The sequence below is a fragment of the Theropithecus gelada genome, chromosome 4 (genome assembly GCF_003255815.1).
Source record: "Theropithecus gelada isolate Dixy chromosome 4, Tgel_1.0, whole genome shotgun sequence".
Lineage (NCBI taxonomy): Eukaryota > Metazoa > Chordata > Mammalia > Primates > Cercopithecidae > Theropithecus > Theropithecus gelada.
This window is the reverse complement of record NC_037671.1, coordinates 95196296-95203927: the sequence shown is the minus strand read 5'-3', so window position 1 is coordinate 95203927 and position 7632 is coordinate 95196296.

Below are 7632 nucleotides of genomic sequence, written 5' to 3'. Positions count from 1 at the left end.
TGGAATTAAGCCCTTTCAAAAGCACAGGTATATTTTCTGAATAAAAGAGAAAAGCTAAACAAAACAAACCCTTCATTAAATGGAATATTTTTTGTTATTTTCAAAGACTGCTGTAAATTATCTGCATGCAAAGGCTCCTCTGCAGCCAACATTTGTATTTTTATACAATTTTTATTACTTAAGTTACTAAGTAAAAGGGTAGGCCTACTTTTTCTTCCCCTAGTGATTGCACTGGTTGACTGTCAAGGCTGCCTAGATGTTCTATGTTATTGCCCAATTTACTGTTGTGCAGACCTGACCTCAGGTGACTGGCAGTAGTACTGATTTTGGCAGTGTATAAAAAGATATACTATTCTCATTATAGAAAAAGCTGCCAGAATATTATGTTCATAGAATGAAACTGGTTAAGATGATATTTTCACATCTTCATGCTTTATGCTATAAAGTTGCTATACAGTAAATTGTATCACTTGCCAACAAATAATTTGTTGTATTTATTGCCAACAATAACTCCAAAAATAAAGTTTTGGGAGAAAATTTACCACAATATGCTGCAAAGTTAGAAAAAAGAAATGCAGCATTGTTTATTGGCTCATTAGCACTAAGAATAGCATTTTCACTTTACCAAATGTTGAAAAAGGACTTTTGAAAGGACGTGAATCATGCAAATGGATTGAGACAGAGCCTGTGTGTGAGTGGCAGTGCAAATGTCCCCAAAGCTGCATGATTCACCAACTGCATGCATTTTTTCACCTAATATAAACACAACCTTAATATAGTCATATAATTTCTAACACATCTTATTTCAAACATGCATTAGCTACTAAAATAAGATTTTAAAGAAAAGCCGATGTTTGATATAAAATAATCATGTTTTTTTTTCAAGTGTGGAAAAATACTCTACAAAAAAATAAGTAGAAAAATGATTTCTGATCAATGTGTGATTTTATCTATAAAAATCCAGATGACTAATTAGTGTGCTTAAAATAACCCTATTGGGTCTGCATCGCAATAATACATACACAGAAAGTTAATAGCAAGAAACAACTATTAGCACAATGCAATTAAATTCTTATCAGAAATAACACGAACCTATAAACTGTACATTTGGCATTACATTTCAGGGTATTTTTAAGAGTTTGATTAAATATGACAATACAATAGTGCAAAATTACATCACATTAATAAAACATACAATTACCATCCAAATAGTTTATGGATTACTGACCCTTACAATTCACATATTGGCTAGAATTGGCACATTTTGCTTCAGAACAATAGTTTTGACCTTCCTTGAATGTAAGTCATTTTATTCAAAGTTATACTTGAACTACATAAAAAAGATATTGGCATATGTGTGTCTATATGTGCATTCTTGAGGGAATGAGACAAAGAGAAATCATGTAAAGTCCAACTGTTCATTTTCAGAACTTCATTGCAGTATTTTGCTTCAGTAACCTTTTAATCAGAGCTCCTGAAGCAATTACAGGTTAACTTCTTCCCTACCCCTTGTAGTGACATGGCCACATGGAAAGGAGCAGTAAGAAAAAAACTGCAAGACTATATGGCAGTTCGTGTACTGTGCCAGGCTAATTAAATTGGAATTTCTAACCAATTCATCAAGATTTATTAAGAGCTTCTCATGTACTTCTAATGTACAGTCCACCACACTCCCTTTACAGATTAAAAATCTATGGCCCAGAAATGTTAGTGAATACAGTAGATTGTGAAAACTGAAACTTGGGCTTTGATCCTTAGTTTACTACTCCTCTTCTTGTTTCTCATTGACACTTTTCTCCTTTTTGCCACTTTGTGAGCTTGAATCTAGATACAGACTTGTTAGCTCTTTACTTTTTCCATTTAAAAATCTCTTCTCTACATTCATATTGTCTTGGAATCAGAATGAGACATATTATTATAATGAAGATGTTTAATCTCAACAATTTCATTCAAGTAATTTTGACCAGTTGCATTTCTGCAAGCATACATTACTTCCTACCTTCATCTCATATATTATTTACCTCTTAGGGATTCTATAACAATGCCATTTTTTTATATTGTCACAATTACTCCCTTAACCCTGATTCCTACCAAACCCAATCTTTCTTTTAAGCACATGAGTATATATTGTTTTGAAAGCTGTCATAATGACGATAGCTCTAAAGATTTGCATTTTTATTTAAGGATAAAAAGGCATCATTATTTCCCTAATTTCCTTCCTCGTATCCATTTCCAATGACAGGGAGCCTGTTAGACTTCCAGAGCAAGAGCTTTCATTGATTTGAATGTAGAGCATCTATAAGCTGAAAGTTCTTTTTTTTTTCCCCCTTCTAAGTAAAATCTTGTTCTCAAATATGACAGTCTTTGTTTTTTGATTATTTAAAAATCATATATGAAATATTCAAGATAGATTATCTTTTATCTAAAAAGTAAACTACTTCCAGCTTTACATAGATAATCAGATCATCTTCATTTGCTTAAGGACTCTTGAGGAAGAAAACCAGTAAATGAAAAGCCCGAGCTCATTACAGTCCCTGGAGACATGTATTCCACCCTAGATGAGCTCATATCCTCTGGCAATCTCACCTTGGATAAGGATGGCATCTTCAGGATTATCTCATTTGAGGAACTGAAGATGGCTAATGAGGCCAATCTGAGACTGGAGATGTGATATTGTAACTGTGGCCCATATTTCTCACATAATGAGTAGTAGTCCTGGGTTTTTAATTTAGTCTTTGTATACCGCTTCTGCAGAGCCCGCCTTACTATTTCCTGAATCCTCATTAATCTAAATGGAATGCAGCCATGTGTAGAAAGTTAGCACATTAGCATAACTTTCTGTAGAAATGGTCCTTAAAATTGTTCAGATAAAACCTATATTTGTTTTCCACAATAAAATTCCAGCAAGCTATAACTTAACTTACTTTACATACACAACTAATTCAAAATTGTTTGGTTTCCAGAGAATTCAGAAAAATAAATCAGTTTTTGAAGTTTTCTAATGTTACTGACATAACAGACATTTCTAATGCTCTTTAAAGGAACACAATTAGAAACTACTTAAAAATACTATCTTGAATATCATTCCCTTTTTCATATAGAAAAATAGAAATTTTCCTTGAGCCTATTTTTTTGTTCTAACACAGTACGGCTTTAAAATTGTACACTTGAACAATTGAGATTATTCATGTCAAAACTATTTATTATGCAATTAGGGTAGCCTTCATCACAGTCTGGCTAACAATTATTTTATTTCTGCACCACTAGACAAATATTCCTGTTTATTGAAGTTATACCCTAACATTTTTAAAGTAACTTTTAACTTTTTTAAAAATTAGTTTTACGAAAAGTACATGGAGACTTCCTAAGAAATCATTAACTAGTCCTGTGTCAAAACTAGTGAACCAGCTGAAGTGATAGATTAAGTCAAACTGCTAAATATTCCTAGGCATTTTTCTTTACCAGAAAATGGTCTCTGAGAATCTTCTTGCTATCTATTCTGTGAAATGAACTATACCAACTGATAGTAAGTTAAATTGACTATTAATTTATTGATTGCTCATAACAGGGGGAGAAAATTAGGCCTGCTTGAGTTCCAATTATTTTAAGAAATGGTATATGTATTTAGTAATGCAAACAATGCCTATTCACCACCACTGCCAGCTGCTCGCACCTCTTCCATTACTTAGTAATTACGGGAAACATGAATATATGCTTCTGCGCTGTATTTATTTGTTTCCCTTTTGCTGAGTGTTGTTCCTTCGGCTTGTATAAAATTTCAATGATTCCTACAAGCTGCCTGTTTAACATCTTCAGAGTTTTAGACCTAAAACTGTGAAAATAGCCCTGGATTCCTCACAATTATCTTTCATAAGAATAAAAGATAACACTTGAACACATATCTAGTCACTTGAATATAATTTCTCAGAAATATGCTACCTCTACTTTACAGCTGCAAAATCTGAGGGTAAGAGAAGTCGAGTAACTTGCACATAGCTAGTGAATGGCAGACCTTGGATTCAATTCTAAATCTGTAGTTGTCAAAAATTTGGATGCTGCAATTCTTTGCCATATCTCAATTGCAAATTACCTTTCTATCTATCAGGCAAGGAGACTTTGGAACCCAAGAATGTGGTCTCTTAAACACATACAATAGAAAAGCAGATCACAGAAGCATATATCCCAGTAATTGTCTAGACCAGTCTTTCCTGTTGCAAAATATAAACATGCAGTTAGAACCTAGAAAGTAAATTAGAGATTTTTTTTTCAAGATATGTAGCCTTTTATTTTCCTAAAAGTTCCTCCAGGACAAGAACTAGTGATTTCCTGAGGTATGCCCACATTAGTATTACCTGTGGAGCCTTTACACCTGTTAGACTTCTGGGCTTTTCCTCAAACTAAATAGATTAACTCTCTGGAGGTGGGGTTTGGACATCTGCAATTTTAAATCCTCTCCAGATGGTTCTACTGTGCATTCAGGTTCGTGAACTACTATAAGCAACTTGCAACTGGAAAAAAAGTCTGGAGACTATAAATAACTTGCCCTAAATCACAAGACTGGTGAGTTCCTTGCTCATGTGTGAAATAATTAGACATATAAAATGTCTTGGATCTTGAGGTAGAATACTTTACCTATGTATTTAAGAAGATTCCAGGTGAACCAAAGACAGATAATACCTCATATGTAATAGAATACTTCCCATCTAAACAGGTGGGATGCAAACCTCAAAACTAGCAGGACACCAGAACCATCTGGGGAGATTTTTAAAATAAGATTCCTGGTCCCATCTCACACCAGAGACTCAGAAGCTGTGTATTATTAACAATCTTTCAAATGATTTTTATGCATATGATCTAGGAAGTTTCAAAGACATATGCATGTTTGAGAACTGCTAGTTTAGGACAGGATGGTTTACCAGTTATAGCAGAAACAGAATAATTTTGGAAATGTATTAAAAGCATGCTCTTTTTTTGGATGGCAGGAGGGCATGGATTATTTGAAGAAATTCTAATTTCATGGCTCAAAGCCCAGAAATCGGTATTGTTAACACTTCTGGTGATTCTAGGTCAGGTGACCTAGGAAGCATGCTTTGAGTAAAACTGAGAGGAAGCAACTGGTGTTAGAGAGGTTATTTTTAAATAAAAGTATTTTTAAAGTAAATCAAATGCATGGACATATGTTGACTATGAGTTAAAAAATAGCTAAATGTTCTAAATGAACTCAATCTAGCTTACTTAAAATTATGCTATTTTATCGTTAGCCTGGGATTGCCTTAGGTATTTCCAATGACTCCCTAGATTTTTTGCATCAATAAATATCTTCAGATTTTTGTAATAAGAATCTTCATGGTACAGAAAACTCTAAAATATTTCAAAATAATGCCCCAAATATGATTGATTTTTCTGCAGGCAGTTAAGGTGTCAGGGAGTAGTGAGTTCAAAAGTCATAGACAACTAAAGGGAGGGAGGAAATACAGGAGGAATGTCAGTTAATTGAGCACTTTCTATATTCCAAGCTCTGGATTAGGTTCTTTCCACATGTTAGTTTAAGTAATCAGTTTCATACTTTAAGTATCTACCCAGAGAAATGAGAAGGAAATCTGTATGGAATATTCTAAAAAATTACTTGGCGATGGTTATTGAAATTCCATTAGGAATTTCATCCATATATCAAATTCGATCTTAGATAAGAGTAATAGTGCTAGAAGAAACTTTACAAACAAGGTCCAGAGAGTTAGGTGGCTTTTTCAAAATCAGTTTGTTGAACTCATAACCTAGGGTAGCACTCATATTCCAGGTTTAGCAGGCTCTTATTTAGGTTCTGTTGATCGTTTTATAAAATGCATATGAATATGGATACATTCAATATGAATTACTAAAGGGGAGAACACTTTGGATAGTAGTGAAGCATACCCATTTGCAAAATGCTACAAAATCTCTAAATGAGACATCCAGGAAAAAAAAAAATCACTTTAATTGACTGATTGCAATACAATGGAATGAAGTTAGGAGAGAGACTATATTTCTCTCCATGTGGTTTGGTAATAGATATCTGCCCTTCACAGTGCTTGCACTTTATACTCTCCTTAAATACCAATTTTCTTTCCTATTAGAAACAGTTGATATGTTACTAATATTTGCATAGAATGTTAACGTGATCCAAATCCTTTCTAATCTTTCTTGCGATGTTACTTCTTTTGATGATTTACAATGTGGTAAGATAGAAAGGAGTTAAAATGCCTTACTTTCGCAACCAGGCGACAAACTGACTAATCAAATAAATATAAAATATCATCTCCAGTTGGTGCCAAAAAACACCATCAGTACTCTTAAAAAATATTTTACGACAACTAATGACTTTCATTTATTTATTCAACAAATATTTGATATGACCCTCCTGTACATTAGGCACTGTGCTTATCCTTTAGGTTCTGATGTTTGTTATATTTAACAGCTTGATTGTAATGGTTAAGAAGTTTTCTAAAATGAGATCAGAGTTCAAGGGAGCTCAAAGATATGATCAAACAAAGTCATAAGGTAAGGACCTGAAAGTTGTGGTAACTTTAATTCATGCAAAAAAAAATTCTAGGTGATTACCTTAAGACTCATGGAATCTAGTTTAAAAATAGACTGACAAAAATATCAGAGGCATAGTTTCCTATTCTTTTCATATTTAACCTCCAATTGGAGGCAATAATTGAAAGGCTCAGCAAATAATTCCTAAATATTCTGTTGCTTTACACATCAAATGCTCTGAGCTTTCTAAGCCCCTCACAATTAAAAAAAAAAAAATTCTGCACAATCTGAGATTATCAGGAGTGTTACAGTAAATATAACTATTTTAAGCATGTATTTGTTTCCCACTAAGATGATTTTTTTTTCATTTTCTGCTTCATATTGTCAGATATACAGCTGTCATAATATATATGGCTGTCAGGCTCTCATGTCTTTCTTGTTCAGGGTGTGGTACTCTGGATGTGGACAATTCAGTATATATTCTTATTAGTAAGGTCTATAATGACTAATATTTATTTGTTCTTACTGATGACTACAATAATTAATATTTAAATATTTAGAGTATTGAAGGTAATAGCTTTTCAATATTTTGAAATAAAGCATTTTAAACGGTCTGTTCCCTTTTTGTGTCCACAATTTAATTCCAGGCATAATTATTTGTTTGTATAATCAACAGCAAACCAATTTTGTTGAATCAGTATATCTTTTCCATAGGTTTCTTACAAAGCATTGCAATCCACAGGATTTATTAAAGGAGTGGCTCTGAACCATACACTTTCTTGAGGGCTGTATTTCACTTAAATGTAGTGATAGCCCATTTCCTTCTGCTCAACTCAACTCCTAAAATATTTAAACCAGAACGAATGCTAACAAGTTTGGTGTTTTATTTATTGTATGCCTTCAAAAGTCGAAGTTCTTCTACACGAGGTATACCATTCTATAGGTCCTAAAAATACCAATAAGACATTCACATTTGTAAAAATTGAGACATAATTCTATGATAAGGTAGGAATGCGATTGAAAAAAAAAGTGGGATTAATAGAAATAGGATCCTTAAATCCTAATCTTTTTTTTTTTTTTTTTTTTTTTTTTTTTTTTTTTTTTTGTTTTGGTGTG